The sequence below is a fragment of the Magnolia sinica genome, chromosome 1 (assembly GCF_029962835.1).
Source record: "Magnolia sinica isolate HGM2019 chromosome 1, MsV1, whole genome shotgun sequence".
In the NCBI taxonomy this organism is placed as follows: Eukaryota; Viridiplantae; Streptophyta; class Magnoliopsida; order Magnoliales; family Magnoliaceae; genus Magnolia; species Magnolia sinica.
The window spans coordinates 17,955,294-17,982,837 of record NC_080573.1 but is presented as its reverse complement, the minus strand read 5'-3'; the positions used below and the strand labels follow the sequence as shown (position 1 = coordinate 17,982,837).

Genomic DNA, 27,544 nt, shown 5'->3' with positions numbered 1-27,544 from the left:
TTAATGGTTTGTCGTGACTCAAATTACAATAGATCCGCGATAGCTTGATATGTCTTCTTTTTCTAAATTGAGATTGTGAAATTAGTAAGATCTGTTGTTCACCATCGTCCCATGGGCATGGTAGGGTGACGAAATCCTTTCTAACCTTCACAATTCTCTTAGGGTTGGCTGTGGGATTGGTAAATTGCTGTTGTTTGCCATTGTCTCATGGGCACGGTTAGGTGACGGGATCACTTCCAAATCTTCACCACTCTTATCTATTGATGATTGGATCCATGAGAAGTTTAGAGATCTAACAAATCACTTTTTACCAATTGGATAGGATAGGACTCTAATTCCAGTTGTGTTCTTGAATCATTGCAAGGTAGCTTCCCAATTGCTACAAGTGGATCCTTGACACCCTAGTTCCCACCTTTATTTTTATTAGTTTTTAATTAATTTATTCACAATTATTCCCTTCCTTTTACCTGATTTAGATTTCATCTTATCCTAGTTCTAGTTCTACTTAGTTTCAGATTACGTACAGGTTTCAGTCCTTTGGGATTCGACCTCGGTCTCACCGAGTTTATTACTACATCACAACCCTATACTTGGGGAGTGAACAAGTTTTTGGCGCCGTTGCCGGGGACTAAATAGAATAGAAATAGAAATCTAAAACAAAAACTTGTTCACTCCCCAAGTATAGGGTTGTGATGTAGTAATAAACTCGGTGAGACCGAGGTCGAATCCCAAAGGACTGAAACCTGTACGTAATCTAAAACTAAGTAGAACTAGAACTAGGACAAGATGAAATCTAACTTAGGTAAAAGGAAGAGAATAATTGTGAATAAATTAATTAAAAACTAATAAAAATAAAGATGGGAACTAGGGTGCCAAGGATCCACTTGTAGTAATTGGGAAGTTACGTTGCAATGATTGAAGAACACAACTGGAATCAGAGTCCTATCTTATCCAATTGGTAAGAAGAGATTTGTCAGATCTCTGAACTTCTCATGGATCCAATCATCAATAGATAAGAGTGGTGAAGATTTGGAAGTGATCCCGTCACCTAACCATGCTCAGGAGAAGATGGCAAACAACAGCAATTTACCAATCCCACAGCCAACCCTAAGTGAATTGTGAAGGTTAGAAAGGATTCCGTCACCCTGCCATGCCCATGGGACGACGGTGAACAACAGATCTTATTAATTTCACAATCTCAATTCAGAAAAAGAAGACATATCAAGCTATCGTAGATCTATTGTAATTTGAGTCACAACAAACCATTAAAAACTAAGAATATATCTTCATAAATAACTAGAATCCATAAGAGTTGAACAAAACATGAATTAAAACAAAGCAACCATCCTAATCACGCTACAAGCTTCACCTCTTAGCCCTAGCTAAGAGGTTTAGCCTATCATAATCATGATCAGACTAAAGTCTCATAAAAGCATTAAAAGAAGAAGAAAAACTAAAAGGGAAGAAGGAAGAAGATCTTGGCTGGCCACTTTGCCTCCACGGCTGCCCCCTCTCCACAGTCCCAGGGATTATCTTTATAAACGTGTGGCCAGCAGGTCGGTGGGGAAGTCGGTTTGGAGAACCGACTCCACTCTTACGCAGAAAACTGTCGGTGTAATGCATCAGCCTCGTGCGTAAAGCCTAACGTAGCAACAGCGGCAACCATTTCTGATTTTCCAATGTTTTCGGCCCATGGAGATCTTACATACGAGATCTGAGCCATTCGGTCATCTTGTCTCTGGTCGGCCACCCTATGGAGTGAATTTGGACGGTCAGGATCGTCGGACCGATCCTTTCCATGGCCATAGAATGACTTAGATCGTTCCGGGCTCTCCGGATGCGCGAACAGAGCCAGCGCTTCTTGCGCTGTGATGACGGTGGGACCCATTATCAGAGTTTCATGAGACATCTACTCCATCCATCAGCTTAATGGAGAAATTTCGGTAGTACGGATGATGTTTTGACGTCTTTTGATGTGGCCCACCTGATCTATCGTTTGATGATGATTCGACCCTTCAGCGAGCAAGAGATCTGATTCTGACGTGTCTTGAGCCAAGCTCTCCTAGGGTACGGTCTATTCCTCCTCTTGAGTGCATTGGATGGTTTGGATCAGCCTTCCGGATGATGAAGGTGGGCCATGCATCCTCCCAGCAGCGCGTTGTGCGGACGCTGAAAATGGAAACAGAGCTATTTCCATTTTCATCGGTCAAGGCAGTTTGACCGATTTAAATTCGTTTGGTGTAATGCGAGTGCATAGCTAGTGTGCACTCCCACTCACATGAAGTGGGTCCCACCTTGATGTTTCGGAGAAATCCGCTCCATCCAATTGTTGTGTCACCTCATATAAGGGGTTGAAACCAATTTTGAAGCATATCCAGATCTCATGTGGGACGCGAATCGGAGATTCATGGGCTGAACTGTCCATTGGGCCACTTCTACAGGGATCCAAAAGCTGAATTTTGACATGTACGGTTAATTTATGATCCTCAAGCTAGATATAAAGTTTCAAACCAAACGGGTGGTAGAAACCCCATGATCTTGCATTATGGACGACTTTCAGGCCCTCTTTAATGTGAATGACTTGATTTCCTCGGATCTCTAACGTGTAAATTCCTCGATCTTTGTCCCCTGGAGTCCATTCTTTGCCTTGGTGAATTCTGAGTGTTAATTCTATACTTTTAGCACCCTTTTCAGTCCAAGCTTGTAAATACACCTTGCATCACAAACACGATTAAATTGAGCCATTAAATAGTATCATATTCATAAATCCAGGCAATAACTGGGGTCTAATATGCAATATTTGACTCTCAACACAACCCCCAACTAGCATCTTGCTAGTCTCGAGCAAAGTATGCGAAAAACACGTTGAGAATTAAAGGTCAATTTCGATAAACTCGAGTGAATTTTTAGAAACAATCCAGATCCTAGAATTCTAAGATTCATGAATGTTGGTCATTTTTTCTCCTGGCCTCAAGCGCATGGTAAACTTCATAGTCAACTTCAAAGTATTAATCCATCAATCAGAAAAATTATAAACATTGAGTTCCATGGGTGTATAGTGTAATCTCAGTTTATCATCATTAAAATTCACTTCTCTATTTTAGGATATCATTGGTACTCAACAAAAGCATTCAGGACAACCAAAACCTAAACTAAACTTGCCCCATTCTTCCAGCTTTTGATGATTTTCACACTATATCAACTTTTTACCAGTAACGCCAAGGAGGGGAATTGAATCTGCACTTATAGGGAGCAAACCTATGGTGAAGACCGTGCACTCAACCTTTTCCAAATATCAACCCTGGGGAATCAAATGCGCACCTATAGGGAGCAAACCTATGGTGAAAACCATTTGCCCAATCCTTTCAATTTCTCAAGTTGGTTCCTTTCAAGCTTAGTAATCACCAAGTTAATCCTTTAATATTGAACTGAAACCTCAATGTGTAAGCGAGATGTGGCATGTGAAATCATGGCTCAATCAATGTTTAAAACTTCTAATCATGGATTAATATTTTGAACTTAACTGTGAAATCTACCATATGATTGGATCCAAGAGTCCTAAAGTACCAACATTACGTATCTTATAGTTCTAAATCAAAGATGGTCGCCAACATCACTTCGACTTCATAAGAATTTTCAGAAAAATTTAAAAATTTTCACAATTTTTACTCAAGACCAAGAAAACACTGATTAGGTAACCTAATCTCCCACCCTCAACTTAAAATCTACATTGTCCTCAATGTAAAAGATAGATGAGCATGCAATGCATATGAGATAACGAAATTAAGGGAGAAGTGATGGAAAGATAGTACCTGGACGAATGATTCAAGAAGCTTTTTCCAAAGAGAATGCAACATGAGAACGGCTAAACACAAGAGTAAAGACATGAAAGCAAACTAACCTAATGACATAAAACCGTCTATCCTAGAACAACATAAAGCAAACTACCCTAGTCCTATGAAAGCAAGGAAAAACTAATCGAGCATGCCGCAAGGTTCCTCTTCCGGCCAATATCTGGATAAATTTCTCAATAGGTTTCTCAACAAGATCATCCAAAAGCCCTTTTTGCAATAGGCTTGGATGCCCTGGAGCATGAATGTCTAGAAAAACTTATGTACCTCAGCAAAAATTTGTCGTTAATTCGCCTGAGGTATCTAAAGTATATATGATTCACCTGTGACAAAAAGTTTCAATGTTAGTATCACATGGTGAATCAGAGACTACAGGTAAATAAAACTCAGAAAACTTTTCAGAAAGTGATGTATTCGTGACACATTCCGAAATTTCAGACTTCAGTTCAATTTTCAGCTTCTCCTCCCTTAATGGTAAACAGTTAGGATCTGGGGAATAAGGGGCTTCAGAGTAAGGGTTCTCTCGGTCAGTGATGACTATCGAGATGTTGTCTTGCGAGGCATCCATTATTTCTTGTATCATGGGGTCGTTAGAATCTATAAAGTGTGCTAAGCAATTATCAAAAGAGACATGAATTTCAGCTGAGAGTGACTCGTTTTCCTCATTGAAGTCTGTAATGAGATGCTCAAGGACTCTGTCGCCCTTAAAAGGAGATGGAGGTATGCTCTCTTGCTCCAGCCCTGCACAGACAATTTGAGGGTCAGGAGACGAAGTATCGATGTGAGGACTCTGTTCATTGATACTACTCAAAAGAGGCATGGACTCGTCAAAAGTGTATAACTCAGATGGTGGCCTCAACTGGGTGGTTTCAACTTCCAGAGTCATATCAGGTGGCTCGTTCATCTCCCAAATCATATCATCATCCAATTCAGGGGAGTGATCTAAACATGTCTCACAAAGGTTGGAAGGTTTAGGTGAAAGTGGTTCATCCTCCACATTTAAATTATCCATGTCAGATAGGTGGAGTAGAACTTCCTGTGCTTTGTGATCACCTTCCTGGACCATAATTGAAGTTGATTCCAGTGAAATTTGGGCTGTGCTCTCATGAATCTCATCCCAATACTTATCAGCTTCCAATTCAGTGCTGTTCACACTTGGGATGGGATTGCTTTCCCCACATTCTATTCCTAGATTGGGTTGAGGTTCGAATAAACTAACCTCTACCTTATCATTGAAATCCTGTGTGTCATATGAGGGAGGTGTGTCATCATCACTGTATTTAAAAGATACCCACGTCTCTTGACCATTCCTTTGGACCATCATTGAGATCGACTCATCAGGGAATTGAATCATATGCTCATTAACACAATCCAACTCTTCATTTCAAATTCCAGAATTCTTCAAAGGCGAGTTAGGATCACTTTCCTCGCATTGTATTTCTGGAATGAATTGTGGCTGGAATGACCAAGCCTCCTCTATCTTTTCAAGGCGCGAAATAAGCGCTTCAAACGATTTTCTAATTTCCACAAGACATGCCATGTTATGCTGAAATAAATCATCTTGGATCGTTTCTGGTTGGATCTCAAAGGTAGGGGATCCAAGAGAATAATTATTATAACATGTTGTTGGTTCATTTCTCCAATTTTGATGTTTCCACTGATTACAGTCATACAAATCATAGGTGGGAGAATTTGATGGTTGGTAATACATATTATCACTCATAATATAATCACGCATTATTTTCTTTTTATTGGATGGGTGATAGTAATTCTCACTCCCATAGTTATGATAACCCCAACACTCATGTACTGTTTTGTTAATCCGTAGGGAGTAATTGTTCTCTTGCATATGATCACGTAAGGACTTCTTAACCGGTGGATTTTTACATTCTGATCGGTTCTCAATGATAGTTTCAGAAAAGTTTTGAGACATTGGTTGATTTTTATCATCATCATCCCAATATATGTTATTCTTCTCAGCATATTGACATTCCCACTCATGCATATACATGGTGAAACCCGAACTTTGAATCTAATCCTATGAAAAACAAAAGAAAAGATCCTACAACAATATGGAAATTAAGAGGAGGAGAAGTTAGAAAGAAGGTATCAAATGAGAAGTTCCTATGTTAAAATCCTACAAAAGAAAATAAAAGAGATTAGTTTCTAAAATAGAAAGTCTAAAGTTAGAAAGTTCCTACAATTGAAATAGAAAGTTAGTTTCTAGCAATCAGAAAAACCTAAACCTAAAGTTAGAAAAATTCTAATCTTAAACTAATCCTAAAACTAGTTAATTTCAGAAAACGTAACCGTCAATCCCCGGCAACGGCGCCAAAAACTTGTTCACTCCCTAAGTATAGGGTTGTGATGTAGTAATAAACTCGGTAAGACCGAGGTCGAATCCCAAGGGACTGAACCTTGTACATAATCTGAAAATAACTAGAACTAGAACTAGAAAAGGATGAAATCTAAATCAGGTGAATTTGAGGAATAATGATGAAATAGTAAACTAAAATATGTAGATTCAAAGGTAGGAAACTAGGGATTCAGAGGATCCACTTGTAGAGATTAGGGAGATCTTATGCTTGTTTCAAGAAGTCAACTAGACTTAGAGTCCCATCTTCATCCAGTTGAAGGGTGTAACCATGGAAATCAAGACTGAATTTCCTTTGATATAGTTTTCAAGAGATGAAAGGTATATGAATTAGAATGGATTCCATCACCAAACCATGCCCAGGAGACAAAGTAAACAACAGAATTAAACTAATTAAAAGCCAATCAACGTGATCTGAAGGTTAGGAAGGGTACCATCATCCGACCATGCCCAAGAGACGATGGCAAACAATAGGGCTTCCTCTCATCATAAACATAAAAAGGAAAGGAACACGCTCAAAGCCATTGCAGACCCATTGTAATTTCAGTCACAACAGACCATTAACGACTAAAAACATTCCCTTAATAATCAAATTCAGTTCATAAATTTAAGTTAAATTAAAAGCATAAAATAGAGTCTCCCATCTCGCTATAAGCTTCACCTCTTAGCCCTAGCTAAGAGGTTTAGCCCAGCAACATGATTAGGCTAAACATCTTGAAAGAAATGGTAGAAATAAAACAAATACAAATTAAATATTACTCTCTCTCTCTCTGTCTGCTCCACGGCTACCTCCAACTGCCCAGGTCTCGATCCAAATTGAATCCCCCCTTCTTTCTTCTCTCTTCTCTTTATATAAAAAATTGTAGTCGGTCCACTGGAGTCATGGAACCGACTCAATTTACGTAGCTCCATGCATAGAAGATCTGGACGCCTACCCTGTTTTTGCGTATCAAGAGAACGCTAAAAAATCCTGCATTTATCCTGAGTTTGGGAGGCTAACCGTGTAGATTCATCAAAACTGACTTCTTGGCTGTGCTTATGGATACCTGTTTCAGCCTGTGAACGGTCCAGATCATGGATTCGAACGTCCCCTTGATCACAGAACGGCCCCAAAGCGCCGGTTTTCACGGACGCGCGTAAGCTTACGCACGAGGGCTGCGCTGAGCTCTCGGTGGGCCCTAAGATGATGTTTTCGATGAAATCCACCCCGTCCATTGAATTTCTGGTGAAAAATAGGTCAGGAATGTATGGTTTTGGATTGTTGTTGACGCGGTCCACTGATGTTTTTCTTCTGCCGTCCATCGTGCTTTTGAACGGTGATCTGCCTTTATTTACGTGAATGAACCAAAAGGAAACCTAGACGTGGGTTAGACCCGCCCTATGAATGCAATGGACGGTCTGGATCGTTCGTTTGAATGATTAATGGGGCCCACTAAGCAAAACCGACGGACGTTGGTCGTCCGCTGTTTCCTTTCGCAGGAAGGAGACGGGTTAGCCCGTCTTTGACCGGGCTGACCGTCCGGTGCGCCTCCAGTGTACATATGCACTGTGCACACTCAAGTGCAGGTGCAGTCCATTGTGATGTTCACGAGAAATCCGTACCGTCCATCCTTTTTCCCATCCAATTTAAGATGTCGAGTCCAAAATTTAAGCGTATCCAAAGATCAGGTGGGCCCCAAATCACTAATTTATGGGATGATCTGTCCGTTAGGATGCTTCCACAAGGATCCAATAGATGAATTTCGACGTGTACGGTTAATATATGGTCTTCAGACCCTGTATGAAGTTTCGATCCGAACGGATGGTTAAAACCTCGTGATCTTGCATTCTGGACCAATTTCGGGCCACTTGAGCTTCAGTTTCTCGATTATCTTGGATCTCTAGCGTGTAAATCTGTCGATCTTGGTCCCCTGGGGTCCATCCCTTGCCTTAGTTATTCTAGAGCATCAAATTCATGCGTTTAGCACCCCTTTTCAGTCCAAGCTCCTAAATTCACCTTGCAGCACAAACACGATTAAAATAGAGCGTTAAACGGTATCATGTTCATAAAATCAGGTAATAAATGAGGTCTGATATGCAATATTTGACCCTCAACAACTACCCCAAATGGTGATACCAAAGCAGAAGCAGCCTCGGCGACCCCACTAGTTCCATCGCCTGCCAAAAATCTGGAATCGGAACGGAGGTGGATCCTTTATGTCGATGGGTCTTCGAACGCCAAGCGAGCTGGAGCAGGAATCATCTTGCTCACGCCTGACGCTACTACCATCCAGTATGCTATCAGGCTCGGCTTCAAAGCCTCCCATAACAAAGTAGAATACGAAGCTCTGTTGGAAGGACTCAGGCTGGCTGCGAGTCTGGGGGTTTAGTCCCTTGAAGTGCGATATGATTCCCAACTTGTGGTGAACCATATCTCCACCGAGTACGAAGCCAAAAGACCAAAATGATGGCTTATTTAGCCGAAGCCTGAAAATTGACCGAGAGGTTCCAGAGTTGTGCCATCAAACCAAATTCGGAGGGCAGAGAACTCTTAGGCCAATGCCTTAGTAAGGTTAGCCTCAACCACAGAGGAAAAGATTCATCGGATCATCCCCATAGAATTCATGGAGAGCCAGAGCATCGACCGAATGGAACGAGAAGTGGTTAACCCAGTCAAGATTGCACCAAGTTGGATGGATCCGATCTCCGACTACCTTGTATCTGGTAAGGTCCCCCAGGACAAGTTAGAGGCTCGACGCTTGAAGATCAGAGTAGCCCGATATACTATCCTGGATGGGGTCTTATACAAGAAGGGGTATTCACAGCCCTACCTCAGATGCCTTAGACCCGAAGAATCAGATTACATGATACGAGAAATCCACGAGGGCATCTGCGGTAATCACTCTGATGGCCGAGCCTTAGCTCTGAAAATACTTCGCCAGGGGTACTTCTCGCCAACCATCCGAGAGGACTCGAAAGATTATGTCCAAAGGTGCGACAAGTGTCAGAGGTTTGCAGCAATACTGAGGTAGCCTGTGGAAGAAATGACCCCAATGAGTGGGCCATGGCCGTTCGCTCAGTGGGGGATTGACATTATTGGACCTCTGCCCATAGGGAAATGACAGGTGAAGTTTGCTATTGTCGTAGTCGATTACTTCACTAAATGGGCCGAGGCCGAACCCGAACCCGTGGCTAAGATAACCGAACAGAAAATGGTCAACTTTGTCTGGAAGAATATTATTTGTCGATTTGGAATCCCATGCACTATCATCTCTGACAACGGCAAGCAGTTCGACAATAATAAGTTTAGGGGCATGTGCAGGGGGCTTGGCATCTCGAACGCTTATTCCTCGCCTCAGCACCCACAATCCAATTGGCAGGTGGAAGATGTAAACAAGGTTATCAAGCACCACCTGAAAACGAAGTTAGAAAAAGCGAAGGGCAACTGGGCTGAGGAGCTTCCATTCGTCCTGTGGGCATATTGGACCATGGCCCAGTCATCTACTGGGGAGACCCCTTTTTCGCTATCCTACAGCTCGGAGGCGATCATCCCAGTCGAGATCGGTATCCCGACAGCTTAGGTCAGAAACTACCAGGAAGATCAGAATGAGGAGTATATCATAGTAAGCCTCGACTTGCTCAAAGAAGTAAGAGATATCGCTCGACTCCGAGTCGTTAGTAGACATCATCAAGTGGCACGATTCTATAACTCAAGAGTCAAGACAAGACGTTTCCGGCCAGAGGACTTGGTCCTCCGTCGCGTCTTTCAAAATATGGCAGAACCGGAGGCTGGGACACTTGGGTCCAACTGGGAAGGGCCCTATTGCGTGATCAGATCAACCCAGCCAGGCTCCTATCACTTGGAAGATCTCGAGGGACACCCACTCCCCCATCCCTGGAACGCTGAGCACTTGAAGATATACTATTAGTGAGAATCTACCAGCCATTGAAGGCCCTCAATGAATGTACTATTCAGAACTACTAGCCTTTTGAGGCCTTTAATAAAAGTATCTCCTTTCCTACATGTGCAATCTACAAACAGAAGAAGTTACCTCTCACAAGCAGAGGTTAACTTAACGGGCCGATCCCTTCAAGAAGGGGTTAGGACATTAAACCCGTGAAAATCTACATGGGGATCCCCTCACACACAGCAAAAAAGCCCAAAGACGACCCTATTCCCTGAAAAAGGGGTGGGCTCGTCACACAACGACTAATCTACAAAAGCAACTGAGCGTGCCATTCGTGGGGGGGAACAATAACATCTAATAATTATCACGACAATCAACACACGCAAACAAGCCACCTACCAGTAATCATCATTGAAAAAAATCCATCTACATTGCAAAAAAAATACCATTCCCTTCGAGTAGAGGGACCAGTTACTGAGTTGGGGGGCTGAGCATCGGCGGTGGCTTTGGCGACAGGAGCATCTGGGGTGATTTCCATAGCAGGAGGAGCATTCTCGAGCTGGTCTACCACAATAGGCTCGGCGTCATCGGCAGTGTCTACCGGGAGGGCATCGAGGTTGAGAGTCGGATAAAGCCTTCTAACATCGACCAGGCAAGCATCAAAGCCATTGTCATAGCCAAAGTAATACAATTTATCCATCTCCTTGACCCTTTCAGCCGAATCCTTGTATTTAGCCACTGCCACGGCTGCATGTGAGACTGCTTGAGCCTCAAGCTCTGCCCGTAAAGAAGCCTTGTCTACAGACGCAGCAGACTCAAGGACCCTCCATTGCTGAACCAACTGGTTCGACGCCATCTGTTGCTCTGCCTCGAACTTCTCTCTCGCCACCTCGAGCCCCGTCTCGGCTTCTATGGCCTTAAACTCCAGGTCTTCGTTAGCCTGGCATAAATGCCTGACTTCGGGTTCAACCACATTTAAGCGAGCTTAGAGTTGGTTGACCTCGCCCTGAAGTGCGAATTCTTTCACTCGCCCCTCAGCAACTGCCTTCTTCAGCTCCTCTTGTTCCATAACTGAAGCTTCCAGCTGCTTCTCGAGCTCGACCCGCAGTGCGTCTTGCTTTGCCTTCTTGACGACATACTTGGCCCGCTCTACTTCAAGCCGCTCCATCTCCTTCAACCTTTCCTTCACCTCCACCATCATTGGCAGAGACTGGTAACATACAACCGCATAATTATTCACAAAGCTGACGTGGCGGCGGGAGAGGATATCGGCTATCTGCATCTCTGGTACATGCTTAGCCGCCCAAGAGTTCAGCTGAGCCATGTGAAAACCAGGAGGTAAGGCCCTTGGAGAGGGTGCGGAAGCTCCTCCAACCCCACTGGCCGTAGAAGCTTGGGCAACCACTTTGGGTGTGTTCGCATACCCAACAAGGACGTCACCTTGACCGACCAAGGGCTCGGCCATGGCAGCAGCAGGGGGGACTACAGAACATGCAGAGACAGCCATACCAGGAGTCTCCCCTACTACTTTCCTCACCCCAGAAGGACCCACGACTGCCAAAGGGAAAGCTTCGGGGACTTACTCCTCCTCGGAGGATGTCGAGATAGTGATAGGCTCGATTCTGACAGGAGCCTCAGTAGCTGGAACCTCGGGAGGGGGGTTGGAACAATGGCTGGAACAGCCTCAGAGGGGGCTGGGGTAGGGCCAGCTCTAACTAGTCTTGCAGCCGAGGTAGCCTCTGCCTCGGCTTCAGAAGCCTTCCTCTTCCTCGGAGTCACCTTCGTCTTTGGTTCGGAGGAGAGGACGACGTCCATCGGAGGACACGGAGGCCTTCTCCTCTTTGAACCGCCTGTTCACTCCCCAAGTATAGGGTTGTGATGTAGTAATAAACTCGGTAAGACCGAGGTCGAATCCCAAGGGACTGATACTTGTATGTTATCTGAAACCAAGTAGAACTAGGACTAAATTAAGATGTGATCTAAACCAAATAAAATTTAAGGAATGATTATGGAATAATTATCTAAAACTTAAGGAATTCAGAGGAGGAAAACTAGGGATTCAGAGGATCCACTTGTGGAGATTAGGGAGATCTTATGCCTGCATCAAGAATTATGGAAATTAAACTGAACTTACTTGATCTAGTTTTCATGAGATCAGACGGGTGTAAATTAGAGCGAATTCCATCACAAAACCATGCCCATGAGACAAAGCAAACAACAAAATCAAACCAACTCACAACCAATCTGAGTGATGTATGAATGTCAAGAAGAGTACCATCATCCTACCATGCCCAGGAGACGATGGTGAACAACAGGGCTTCCTGACGTCATAACATCAAAAGGGGAAAGAAATACTCAAAGCCATCACAGATCTATTGTAATTCAGTCACAACAAACCATTAACAACTGAAAGCAGTCCACGAAATCAAACTATTATCAAATTCAATTTAATAAAAAACACCAGCTAAAAGTCCCCCATCACGCTACAAGCTTCACCTCTTAGCCCTAGCTAAGAGATTTAGCCAAGCATGATTAGGCTAAATCCTTAGAAGACATAAGGGAAAGAAAGAAAAGAAAAACAATAGTCAAAGAAATAAGAAAAAAAAACTTTCCTTTTTTTTCCCTGTCTCCACGTTCCCACCTTTGCTTACGCTCAGCCTCACGTCCCAGCTTCCTTCTTTTTCTTGCCAAAAGTCCCCTCTCTTCTCTCTCTCTCTCTCTCTCTTGCTTATATCGTGGTGAAATCGGCTGCAAGTGCATAAGGGTTACTGGAGTCCTGGTGAAAATCGGACATCGTGCGAAGCCTTTACGCAAGCAGGCCGCGCACACAACACCTTTCGCAGCAAAACCGCGAGACCGGTTTGTGTTTAGATATGGTCACGCCCAGGCATTCTGTCAACGTCGGTAGGGTCTAAATTTCCCTCCCAACCGTTTGGACGGTGAAGATCGGCCATCCGAACACTGACAAGATCACGTAGTGGGCCGAAAAGAACCGAGCGGCGTCCGGAACTTACGGACGCTGGCTTTGCGCACGGTAGCTGCGCTAGTTCTTGGTGGGGTTCACTTCATTTATCCTTTACAAAATCCATGCCGTCCACCGGGTTCTTCTCGAAAAACCGTTTGGGAAGGGACAGATTTGGATTCAAAACGCAGTGGCCCATGAGATCTTTGCTTCCACCATTCATTTTGTGTTTGATCACATCCTTCTTGTGTGTGTATGCATGGTCATAGATGATCACCATGGATACAGTAAAACTTCTGCTCTGGATGCAATGGACGGTCAGGATCAAGCGTTTGGAGCACAATGGTGGCCCACCGAATTTCGTCCGCAGTCTCTGTTTCATACCAGAAACAGAGTTTCTGTTTTGAAGAGGAGACGGTCCAGAGGACAATCTCTGTGTTGCCATGCACGCCTTAGTGCAATTGTGTACTATGTACACTTTGCTCAGGTGGGGTCCACTATGATGATTATGAGAAATCCACACCATCCACCTTGTTCCCCATTTCATTTGAGCCGTGGGGGCTAAAGTTAAAGAGTATCCGGACAGCGGGTGGGCCCCAAATCAGGGTTTTATGGACTGATCTGTTAGTTCAGCCACTTTCACGAGGATCCAATGGCTGAAATTTGACGTGTACGGTTAGTTTTTGGTCCTTAGGCCATGTATGAAGTTTTGAGCCAATCGGATGGCGAGAACCCTGTGATCTTGCATTTTGGACGTCTTTTGGGCCACTTAAGCTCCAATTTCTTGATCTTCTCGGATCTCTGGCGTGTATATCCATCAAACTCGGTCCCCTGGAGTCCCTTCTTTGCTCTGGTGACTTCGGAGCGTTAAATCCATGCTTTTAATACATTTTCCCAGTCCAGGCTCGTAATTACGCCCTACAACACAAACATGATTTAAATCGGGCCGTTAAACAGTATCATGTTTGAAAATCCAGGCAACAACAGAGTCTGATATGCAATATTTGACCCTCAAAACAACCCCCAACCAGCATCTTGCTAGTCCCGAGCAAGGTATGCGAAAAAATAAATTGAGAATTACAGGACAATTTCTACAAACTCAAGAGATTTATGAGAAATAATTCAGATACTCGAATTCTAAGATTCATGAACATTGGCATTATTTTCTCCTGAAATCAAGCTCACGGTAAACTTCATAATCAAGCTCAAATATTAATCCATTAATTAGAACGATTCTAAATATTGAGTTTCATGGGTGTATCATGTAATCTCAGCTTATCATTAAGGTTCACTTCTTAATTTCATGATATTATCGGTAAACACTAAAATAATTCATAATAACTAAAACTTTTCCTCACGGATCATCTTTTCCTTAATCGACCTTTGATATATTTTTTCATTAAAATACCGCCAAGGGGAGGAATCAAATCTTCACCTATAGGGAGCAAACCTATGATGAAGACCATTGCCCACCCCTTTCCGCCGGCTACTTTGGGAAATTGAACCTTCACCTATAGGGAGCAAACCTATGGTGAAGATTACTCACCCAATCCTTTCAATTTTTTCAGGCCAGTTCCTTTCATGCTTAGTGAGTACCAAGTAAATCTTTCAATATCAAACTGAAACCTTAATGTGAAAGCGAGATGTGTCCTGTGAAATCATGACTCAATCAATGTTTGAAACTTCTAATTATGGAGTAACAATTCGAACTTAATTGTGAACTCTAATAGATAATTGAATCCCAGAGTCATAAATTACCAACATCACGCCTCATGAAATTCTAAGTCACAGCTGGATGACAAAATCACTTCGAATTCACAAAAAATTCTAGAAAAATTTAAAAATTTTCACAAATTTTTGTTCAAGACTAAAAAAATACTGATTAGGTCACCTGATCTCCCACCCCCAACGTAAAATCTACATTGTCCTCAATGTAAATGATATGAGCATGCAATGCATTTGGGACAACGAAAAGTAAATATGAAGTGATGGGAAGATAGTACCTGGATGATGAATCGAGAGACACTTTCCAAAAGATTGCAGCATGGGCGTCGGTCAGTACGAGAGAGAAGGCAATACAAAAATAACAAAAAAAATCCTACCTATACCACTTTCGTAAGTGTTCTCGATTGCATTTAGCGTATGCAACAGGCCTTTAAACCCCTAGGTTGCCCCTAGTGGACGAGTTATAGTCTCGTGAGGGTTTGCATTAATGTTACCCACAAACATTGAACTAATTAATGATAGAAATGAAATGAAGAGCTGGGTTGCCTCCCAAGAGCGCTAAGTTTACCGTCTTCAGCCAGATAAATAAAGCAACTACCCTAGTCCTATGAAAGCGATAAACCTATCTATACCTCTATCAGACTAGGAGATCAATCCTGGTAAATAGGAGCAGTCAGGGTCATGGACATGTCCTCTGAATCAAATTTCTCGACAAATGGCTTCAATCGATGTCCATTGACTTTAAACTCCTTGCCATTGTCGGGATCTCTTATCTCAATGGCCCCATGAGGAAAAACAGTAATAACAATGTAAGGGCCGGTCCAACGAGATCGAAGCTTACCCGGAAAGAGATGTAATCGAGAATTGTACAAAAGGACCTTCTGACCAGGCGTGAACGATTTTCACAAAATGTGTTGGTCATGAAATGCTTTCATCTTGTCCTTGTAAATTCTTGAATTGTCGTACGCATCATTCCGGATTTCCTCAAGTTCATTCAATTGAAGTTTGCGTAGCGAGCCAGCGTTGTCCAGATTGAAATTAAGATTTTTGATCACCCAGTACGCTTTATGTTCCAGCTCCACAGGCAAGTGACAAGCTTTCCCATAGACAAGTCTAAAGGGAGACATTCCAATAGGGGTTTTAAAGGCAGTACGGTATGCCCATAAGGCATCGGTCAATCGGATTGACCAATCCTTACGATCAGGGTTAACCGTTTTCTCCAAAATGTGTTTAATTTCCCTATTAGAAATCTCAGCTTGCCCACTTGTTTGTAGGTGATATGGGGTGCTTACCCTATGAGAGATACCGTATTTCTTCATTAAGCTCTCAAATGGTTTATTATAAAAGTGTGAGCCCCCATCACTAATGATGGCTCGAGGCGTTCCAAATCGAGAAAGAATGTTTTCTTTTAGAAATTTAATGACCGTGCGATGATCATTAGTTCGACACGGAATCGCTTCGACCCATTTAGTGACATAATCCACGGCGAGCAAAATATACAGATTTGCAAATGATTGGGGGAATGGTCCCATGAAATCGATGCCCTAACAATCAAATGCTTCAATGATAAGGATGTGATTTAAAGGCATCATATTTCGACGGGACAATGCTCCCAATTTCTGACAACGCTCACAAGCTTTGCAAAACTCATGAGTGTCCCTGAATATAGTGGGCCAATGAAAGCCACAGTGTAAAATCTTAGTTGTGGTCTTTTTAGCAGAAAAGTGACCACCACAAGCCTAAGAGTGACGAAGGAGATGACACTTTGATATTCATTGTTTGGCACACATCTCCTTAAGATTTGGTCTGGGCAATATTTAAACAAATATGGATAATCCCAGAAAAACTTAAGAACATCGACGAAGAATTTTTCTTATCTAGTGCAGTCCAATGTGTCGGCATAAAACCTGTGGTAAGATAATTGGCAATATCAGCAAACCAAGGTGAGTGGGAGACTTTGAACAATTACTGGTCAGGGAACATGTCATTTATATGTGTCGTCTCTAGGGAGTCAGAGAGATCAAGGCAGAAAGGTGATCGGCCACAACATTTTCTACTCCCTTTTTATCTTTAATTTTCAAATCGAATTCTTGGAGTAGAAGGATCCATCGTATCAAACGGGGCTTAGAATCATTCTTAGAAAGAAGATACTTAAGTGTCGCATGATCTGTGTAGATAATAATCTTGGATCCGATCAAGTAGGACCTAAATTTGTCCAAAGCGAACACTACAGCTAGGAGTTCCTTTTCCGTAGTCGAGTAGTTTACTTGGGCAGAATTTAAAGTTCTACTTGCATAATGAATGACGTAGGGCCTCTTATCTTTTCTCTAGCCTAGAACCGCTCCAAGATCATAATCAGAAGCGTCGCACATAAGCTCAAAAGGAAGGCTCCAGTCGGGTGGCTGCATGATAGGTGCAGTGGTTAACGTGCTTTAAGCTTGGTGAAAGCTTTCTGGCATTGCTCAGTCCACTCGTACGGAGCATCCTTTTGAAGAAGATTACATAAAGGACGAGAGAGGAAACTAAAGTCCTTTATGAATCACCTGTAAAATCCTGCGTGTCCTAAGAAGGATTGCACGTCTCTGATGTTCTTGAGTGGAGGTAGGTTAGAGATAAGATCGATTTTTGCCTTATCTACCTCGATTCCCTTGGACGAGATGATATGCCCAAGGACAATTCCCTTCTGAACCATGAAATGACACTTCTCCCAATTAAGTACCAAGTTCTTTTCTTCACATCTTTTCAGCACACATTTAAGACTTTCCAAGCACTTGCTGAAAGATGGACCGTAAACAGAGAAATCGTCCATGAAGACTTCTAGATATTGCCCCACCATATCAGAAAAGATACTAAGCATACATCGCTGAAAGGTGGCAGGGGCATTACATAATCCGAATGGCATCCTTCGGTAGGCAAAGGTGCCGTAGGGACATGTAAATGTGGTCTTTTCCTGGTCTTCATGGGCTATCTCTATCTGGTTGTAGCCCGAATACCCATTAAGGAAACTGTAATAGGAATGACCAGCTAACCTTTCCAGGATCTGATCAATGAATGGTAAAGGAAAGTGGTCTTTCCTCGTGACGGTATTCAACTTCCTGTAGTCAATGCACATTCTCCAACCAGTAGTGACTCTAGTTGGCACGAATTCATTATTAGCATTGGCTACGATGGTGATTCCGGACTTCTTAGGGACCACTTGAGTTGGACTCACCCATTGACTATCAGATATAGGGTATATGATACCCACGTCTAATAGTTTAAGAACCTCGGCCTTAACCACTTCCTTCATGATTGGATTTAGTCTACGTTGTGGTTGCCGAGCGGTTTTGCATTATCTCGAGATATATGCGGTGAGTACAAATCGAGGGATCGATTCCCTTGAGGTCCGCTATCGTCCATCCCAGGGCTCTTTTATACTCAATGAGAGTAGATATGAGCATACTCTCCTGTTCTTTCTCCAGGTGGGCAGAGATCACCACCGGGTATGTCTCATCTTGACCTAAATAGGCATATTTCAAATCAGAGGGCAAAGGTTTTAGGTCAAGCTTCGGCAGCTTGAGATTAGACGGTAGAGGCACTACATCGGTTTGTGGCAATTCTTCAAATTGTGGCCTCCACCGGTTAACTTCAAGTACCGGTGCAGTATCAAGCAAGGCGCACGTCTCCCTAATCATGTCATCATCAAAATCATGGGAGTGGGCCATGCACGTCTCTAGATGGTCGGAGGATAAGGTTAGAGGTGTCGTATCTTCCACGAAAGAGTCAATCATGTTAATGTCGTGGAAATCGCCATCCTCCTCTAAGTTTCTACCGTTATTGAAAAAGATGTTTGACTCCAATGTCATATTCCCAAAAGACATAGTCATGACATCATTCCTGCAATTGATAATTGCATTTGAAGTGGCAAGGAATGGGCGGCCAAGAATGACGGGGATCTGAGTGCTTATGTTATTGATGGATTCGGTGTCCAGGATGATAAAATCTACAGGGTAGTAAAATCTATCAACTTGGACCAACACATCCTCAATTATCCCTCTTGGTACACGAACGAGCAATCTGCAAGTTGTAGTGTGGTTAGGGTGGGTTTTAATTCACCCAAACCTAACTGTTTGTATACCGAGTAGGGAATCAGATTGACGCTTGCTCCTAAGTTAAGAAGTGTGTGATCAATTCGATGGTTCCCGATTACACATGATATGGTTAGGCTACCGGGATCTTTGAATTTCTGTGGCACGTCTTGCTTTAGGATGACACTCACTTTCTCAGTCAAGAAAATTTTCTTTTGAATACTTTGCAGTCTTTTGGTCATGCATAAGTCTTTCAGAAATTTGGCATATGAAGGAATCTGTTTCACGACATCAAGTAGAGGAATGTGACTTTCACTTGTTTCAACATCTCTAAGATATCCTGAGAGTTAAAGAGAGGTTTTGGTGAAACCAACCGTTGGGGGAACGGAGCAACTAACTTCTCTAGAAGTTCCGGTTCTAATTTTTGTGGGGCATCACTGGATCCATCATTGTTGTCCTCTTCTGGTTCTTGAGGCTTTTCGGGCCTAACCGAAAGAGTTTTATCAATGATCTTTCCACTCCTAAGAGTGGTGATGGATTTAGCGTGCCCCATCTGATTTGAAGAGCTGGGATCATTAATCTCGTACTGCGGTTTAGGATTGGGGAGAGGTTGTGCAGGAAGCATCCCCTTTTCTATAACCGTCATACGAGAATCTATCTTTTGCATAAAATCTGTAATTCCCCGCATTGCCTGAGCCAGCTCTTGTATGGAATTTTGAACCGGTTCCTCTTGAGGTTTCACTTGATTTGGATTTTGATTGAAGAAACCTTGAGGGGTAGCCGTTTGTCCATTCCTCCAACTAAAGTTTGGATGATTTTTCCAACCAGGATTGTACGTATTGGAGTTAGGTCCAGTAAAAGGTCTTTGATAGTTGTTTACGGCATTACCTTGTTCATTCAACACTCCTCGAAAGGCAGGTATTGTAGGACAATTTTCAGTTGTATGAATGTTGCAATCACAGATGTCGCAAACAATTTCATTAACCTTATCCTTCTTTCCTTCCATGGCCTCAACTTTTCTTATGAGCGTAGTCACTTTACACTTGAGATCATCCTCTTCTTTCAAGAGATATAATCCACCTTTCTCCTTTAATTGAGTCGGCCTAGACGTGGTATTCGACTTTGGGTAATAATCCCATGATTGTGTTTTTTCAGCAAGACTATCGAGGTAATCCCATACCTCGTCAACATCTTTATTAATGAACTTTCCATTACACATTGTCTCGACCATTTGGCGCATGGAAGATGTCAGTCCATCATAGAAAAAATTTGTAATGCGCCACGTTTCAAATCCGTGTTGTGGGCATGAACTGACCAAATCTTTGAACCTTTCCCAACATTGGAAGAATGTTTCATCTTCCTTTTAGGCAAAGTTGCTTTTCTGAGGGTAATCGTTTTATGATGTGGGAAGAATTTTTTTATGAATTCTCTCTGCATGTCGTTCCATGTGCCAATGGATCTAGGACGCAGTGAATGTAACCACGTCTTAGCTTTCTCTTTTAAGGAAAAAGGAAAGAGTTTCAGCCTGATTGTATCCTCAGATACATTAGGAAAACATAATGTAGTTATAATCTCATCGAACTCTTTCAAATGTAAATATGGACTTTCTGATTCAAGTCCATGGAATTTGGGAAGGAGTTGGATAACTCCTGGCTTGATGTCCATTTGTCCTGTGTTTTCAGGAAAAATCATGCATGAGGGCGTACTCACTCCCGCCGGTTGTAGATAATCTCGTAAAGTACGAGGCGGGGGTGCCTGATGCACCTCATTCTCGTCTTGGGTATCCTCCACCCTGGGTGGAAGTAGAGGAGGTTGGTCTTCAGCCATAACTTCAATTAACTCAGGGGATTTCGAGTGGTGTCTAGTCCTGCGATGGATAGTCAATCCCTCAACCAATCCTCCTTCAGTCAAGAGACGTCGAGTGTTGTCACGGGCCCACTTGGGCATGAAACACCTAATCCTAAGAAAGGGAAAGAAAATCTAGAAAGAAAGATAGAGTTGGAAAGAAGTTACCAAATTGGAGTCCCTAAGTTAAAAATCTGCAAAATAAAATAAAATAAGTTAGATTTTAAAAAGAGAAGAATAATCCTTTAAAAGAAAGATAGCAGTAAACTGATTTCTAAAGAAGGAATTCCTAAAAGAAAGTGGAAATTTCTAAAATAAATTAGGAAAGTCCTAAACTAGAAAGTAAATTACTAAAAGAGAACTGAAAAATAGAAAGTAGGGAAGGAGCTTACCGAATTAGAAATTTCTATCTTAAAGGTCTACAAAATAGGAAGGTTAGTTTCTAAACAAAAATTCTAAAAATAAATTAGGAAACAAAATTAGATTCTAAAAGAGTTAAAATTAGAAAGTTTACTAAAAATAAAAATAGAAAGTTAATTTCTAAAAAGGGAAATAACAAACCTAGTTTCTAAAAACAAAAGAGGAAAATTTCCAAAAATAAACTATTTCCTACAAATAGGAAAATACTAGCATTAGAAGATTTCTAAAATTTTTAAACCCTAATTTTAAAAGTGGAAAAAGTAGAGAAATTAGGAAGGAATTACCAATTTAGGAACTTATGTCAGGATCCTACAAAACACGGAAACTAGTTCTAGAATTCAATAAAAAACCTAAAACTAAAGTTAGTCAAATTCTAATATTAAACTAATTCTAAACCTAATTAATTTCAGAGAATCGCAACCGTCAGTCCCCGGCAACGGTGCCAAAAACTTGTTCACTCCCCAAGTATAGGGTTGTGATGTAGTAATAAACTCGGTAAGACCGAGGTCGAATCCCAAGGGACTGATACTTGTACGTTATTTGAAACCAAGTAGAACTAGGACTAAATTAAGATGTGATCTAAACCAAATAAAATTTAAGGAATAATTGTGGAATAATTATCTAAAACTTAAGGAATTCAGAGGAGGGAAACTAGGGATTCAAAGGATCCACTTGTGGAGATTAGGGAGATCTTATGCCTGCATCAAGAATTATGGAAATTAAACTGAACTTACTTGATCTAGTTTTCATGAGATCAGACGGGTGTAAATTAGAGCGGATTCCATCACAAAACCATGCCCATGAGACAAAGCAAACAACAAAATCAAACCAATTCACAACCAATCTGAGTGATGTATGAATGTCAGGAAGAGTACCATCATCCTACCATGCCCAGGAGACGATGGTGAACAACAAGGCTTCCTGACGTCATAACATCAAAAGGGGAAAGAAATACTCAAAGCCATCGCAGATCTATTGTAATTCGGTCACAACAAACCATTAACAACTGAAAGCAGTCCATGAAATCAAACTATTATCAAATTCAATTTAATAAAAAGCACCAGCTAAAAGTCCCCCATCACGCTACAAGCTTCACCTCTTAGCCCTAGCTAAGAAATTTAGCCAAGCATGATTAGGCTAAATCCTTAGAAGACATAAGGGAAAGAAAGAAAAGAAAAACAATAGTCAAAGAAATAAGAAAAAAAAACTTTCCTTTTTTTTTCCCTGTCTCCACATTCCCACCTCTGCTTACGCTCAGCCTCACGTCCCAGCTTCCTTCTTTTTCTTGCCAAAAGTCCCCTCTTCTCTCTCTCTCTCTTGCTTATATCGTGGTGAAATCAGCTGCAAGTGCATAAGGGTTACTGGAGTCCTGGTGAAAATCGAACGTCGTACGAAGCCTTTACGCAAGCAGGCCGCGCACACAACACCTTTCGCAGCAAAACCGCGAGACCGGTTTGTGTTTAGATATGGTCACGCCCGGGCATTCTGTCAACGTCGGTAGGGTCTAAATTTCCCTCCCAACCGTTTGGACGGTGAAGATCGGCTATCCGAACATTGACAAGATCACGCAGTGGGCCGAAAAGAACCGGGTGGCGTCCGGAACTTACGGACGCTGGCTTTGCGCACGGCAGCTGCGCTGGTTCTTGGTGGGGTCCACTTCATTTATCCTTTACAAAATCCATGCCGTCCACCGGGTTCTTCTCGAAAAACCGTTTGGAAAGGGACAGATTTGGATTCAAAACGCAGTGGCCCATGAGATCTTTACTTCCACCATTCATTCTGCGTTTGATCACATCCTTCTTGTGTGTGCATGCATGGTCACAGATGATCACCATGGATACGGTAAAACTTCTGCTCTGGACGCAATGGACGGTTAGGATCAAGCGTTTGGAGCACAATGGTGGCCCACCGAATTTCGTCCGCAGTCTCTGTTTCATACCAGAAACAGAGTTTCTGTTTTGAAGAGGAGACGGTCCAGAGGACAATCTCTGTGTTGCCATGCACGCCTTAGTGCAATTGTGTACTATGTACACTTTGCTCAGGTGGGGTCCACTATGATGATTATGAGAAATCCACACCATCCACCTTGTTCCCCATTTCATTTGAGCCGTGGGGGCCAAAGTTAAAGAGTATCCGGACAGCGGGTGGGCCCCAAATCAGGGTTTTATGGACTGATCTGTTAGTTCAGCCACTTTCACGAGGATCCAATGGCTGAAATTTAACGTGTACGGTTAGTTTTTGGTCCTCAGGCCATGTATGAAGTTTCGAGCCAATCGGATGGCGAGAACCCTGTGATCTTGCATTTTGGACGTCTTTTGGGCCACTTAAGCTCCAATTTCTTGATTTTCTCGGATCTCCGGCGTGTATATCCATCGAACTCGGTCCCCTGGAGTCCCTTCTTTGCTCTGGTGACTTCGGAGCGTTAAATCCATGCTTTTAATACATTTTCCCAGTCCAGGCTCGTAAATACGCCCTGCAACACAAACATGATTTAAATCGGGCCGTTAAACAGTATCATGTTTGAAAATCCAGGCAATAACAGGGTCTGATATGCAATATTTGACCCTCAACACCGCCTACCTCCATCCCTGTAAGAGAGAGAAGAATCAGCCTCGTAAGATCCAAAGAATGAGTGAAGGTCAGCGAATTAGTCTCTAAAGGCCCTAACCGCGCTTACCCAAGGCAAAGAGGGTGGGCTGAATTCTACAAAAGCCAGAAGATACCAAGTTCTCCTGACTGATGAGATCGAACTAGGCACGCTGGCTCGCAAGGAGCACTCGGACTCGGTCGACCTGTCACTTCTGGAGGACAGAGAGGTCAGGGGCCCCCTTCGGCTGGACTGTAAATGGAAGTGGAGAACAAGTTAGGTATAGAAAGATGAATCAGGTATGCAGGGTGATTAGAAGAAACATTTGACTTGGATTGGCGAATCGGGTAGGGACTCGGATCCGCAGTCGGTCCGATTCGAAGGCGGGGGCCTCCCATTCTCCCGAGGCCCAGAACCACTTCCCCTTCCAGTCTTTGTTGGAAGAAGGGAGTTGGGTTACTAGGCCCAGGAGACACGGGGGCCTAGCCGAGAAATACCACCAGGCCTTATCCGTGTTATCATATTTGGCCATGTACAAAAATAAGAACTCATCCGGCGTCAGTCTCTGGTTCCCCGCCTAATGCCAGAGGACGAAAGTGGAGGCTAGGATCCTCCAGGAATTGGGACCCAGTTGCCCCGACGCGATTTTCAACTACACTGTCAGCTCACGCAAGAAAGGATGGATGGGGAATTGAAGCTCGCATTGGAGGGCGCAAACGAAGATAGCAATCTCCCCCTCAGCTAGGGACCCCACTTGATCTGTGGGGACAGGGACTCAGATGTGAACCGAGTCGGAGATCTGATAATCTTCACGAAGTTGGGCCATCTGGGACTTAACCATGATCAATCCCCCAGGGACTGATGGTCTTGCTCTGCCTCCCTTGGGGCCCGCCTGCAACTGCCCCGCGGGATCTCTGAGGACCTTCTTCGGCCCTTTGCCTCAACTCTTGGTCCTCAGACTTGCAGCTCCTCGGGCCGGGGCCGGAGTGTAGAGGGGTACAGCCTCGAGAGGGCCTTCAGATTCCCCAGGTCCTAAGGCTGAAGTCTTTGGTTCAAACTCTGAACCAGCTCCTTGGACCACGGCCATCTCGTCAAAGTTGCTTGACATGAAGGAAAAATGTGTTAAAGTGTTGGAGGACTCACAGCGTTGCAGGCGATTTCCTCCGGCAAAAGTTTTTCCAACTCTGACGTCTTCCGCTGGGCTGAATCTCCCCTCTGATGGTCTAGAATCCTTTATCCGACGATGAAAACGCTTTTCCGGCAGAAGGCGATTTGGAAGAGAGATGTGAATGATGGGTGAGTGAATAATGGGAGTACTTGCGTAAGAGAGAGAGAGAGTTGACTTTAAGGGGGGTGGTTGTACTTAAGGATGGGTGTGAGTGATGGGAGTGATGTGTACTTGATTGATGTGATATTTTCTAGGGATTGCAATGCATGGCGTTTATCCTCAAACTGAACGTGGGCCTACATCTCCTAGCCTGGGTATCACCTCAGTGCGTAATACATGGCATCGGAACAACGACGATGGCGCGGTCGCTAGGGTACAAGTCTCGGGTTGAGTCGATTATAGAATACGAAACACGACTCAAGGTTGCGGGCAACTGCCGATAACAGATCGCGGGTCACCGGAATTCGACTAGAAGGACTGTGAAAGCCTACGGAACAGTACGGGCTAGGATACGGGACTCACAGCTCTCCCCTCCTAATAAAAATTTCATCCTCGAAATTTACTATCACGCAGGACAAAGAAAGGGAAGAAGAAGCATCGACGTATAATAAATTATAAACAAATAGTGCTCTCTAATCTGAACCTCATGCTCTTAGGATGCCTCATCAACGCTATGATGACCCCACTAATCTTGGATCTAGGATCAGAAATGATTGAAGCTCGAATACTAAGCAGCCTCACAATCTCAACAATAGAAAGCTATGTCAGAAAATCTTTAAGTTTTTTGAACTCGGGGATCTAACCATTCTAAGTTATTAACAATCATAGAGTGTATGGTAGCTATCAGCAGATATGTGATGTTATCTTCAGGTATTCTCAAGTTTTGCTCTGATACCAACTTTTGTCATACCCCAAACTCGAAAACCGGGCTCACAAAATTCCTAATCGCCGAATCCAGTGCTAACAGCCTCCGTAGTACTTCATTCTCGGCTCCCAGCGCCTATACGTCAGATTCTGATCATGGGATCCTACAAGGAGGATTTTTTTATTTTTCATTTTTTTCCAACATACATTTATCTCGTAATAAGCATAACCGCAAGTTTACCCAAATCACAAAGGCAAAATCATCATCACATATCCACTAATATAAACATTTGAATATAGTGCTGAAAGGGAAATACATATGTCAAACTTAAAGTTCCAGAAGTCAGCTACATGCTCCAAGCTCCATGCTGCTGAAACCTAACGCTACCTGCATGCATCTATCGTGCATAAGCTTATAAAAAGCTTACTGGGTGGTGAAAGTGTGTGCACAAGGTGAATGCTAAGTAAGCAATATCAGAATAATCAGAGTAAGCGAAAATACTGACAAGCTCATAAATCATATAATATCAGAATAATGCAAAAACATACTAATCCATAAATACCATCATCTTTATCCAGGTGATGCGATGCAGAAATATAATAAAAACAATATTATATACTGATGAAGCAATGTAGATCAGCTACGCAATGTGGAGACAGCAAGCCAAATATCAGATGCCGATGATGCAATACAATATGCAAATCCTGATGAGTCCACGAATACTGTCAGCCGTATCTAGGCCATATAAATGTAGAAACGTAACAACCCAAAATGCCATATGTCGAGGATGTAATGTAATATACAATATGTGGTGCAAATGAAATGACTAAGCTACGGTGTGAAGTCGGGATGATAGTACGTACAATCTCAGGCTATGAGGTCCATTACAAGGGACTTCTATCCAAACCAGTTCCATACCTAAATTTGGATAGTCAGACTCAATGTGGTAAACTCCTAATCTCAGGTTAGTCACACGCCCTAACCGCAATCCTAGCCATTGCGAAAGTACACGTAACAAATAGTTGCGCACTACCAGCCCAAGTGGATAGTGAATGAATGAATGAATGAGTATGCAACTCTTGCTCCACAAATCAGTATGGTTCCTCTTTGGGATCATTACCGGGGTCTAGTACACTCTACACTAGCTTGCCGCCCCATCAAGCGCATAACTGGGTAAGTAGAAGAGACCCACTATCCACCTGACTATTAGTCAGTCAATATCTACCCAGCACGTCGATAGCAGACCCATTTGCGAGTTGGTCAAACTCAGCCTAGCATTACCTACTCCCTCAGGCGGGTAAGGCCACACCCCCTCCCAACCGACCACGACACAGTGAGAAACGCGGCCTATAGGTATACGGCCATGTGCTCATATATATATCCACTCGGTCTCGACAATCGGAATCAACTTCGATAATCATAATTGGCCTCGACAATTGGCCTCGACCAAACGAAATCGGCCTCGATAATCGGAATCGGCCTCGACAAACAGAATTGGCCTCGACCAAACGGAATTGGACTCGACCAAATGGAATCGGCCTTGATAATCGGAATCGGAATCGGCCTCGACGATCGAAATCGGCCTCGATAATCAGACTCGGCCTCGACAAATCGACCTAACAAAGGGCCTAAGGGAAGGTCACAGTGTGGACATTTAACTATCATTGGCCATCAATGTGGACATTCAACCAACATCACTCCCAAGCAGTGGCCCACATAGAGTCAAACATAAAGTGGGCCCACGGCCTCATATAAAGGCCTAATATACATCGCAATGGGTCTCATACAAGGGC

General features: G+C 43.1%; 1 pseudogene; it reads left to right on the top strand.

Annotated features, from left to right (window-relative positions):
• The first annotated feature begins 20,155 nt into the window (after window positions 1-20,155).
• LOC131223376 (small nucleolar RNA R71) lies at window positions 20,156-20,255 on the top strand (annotated as a pseudogene).
• Window positions 20,256-27,544: the final 7,289 nt, after the last annotated feature.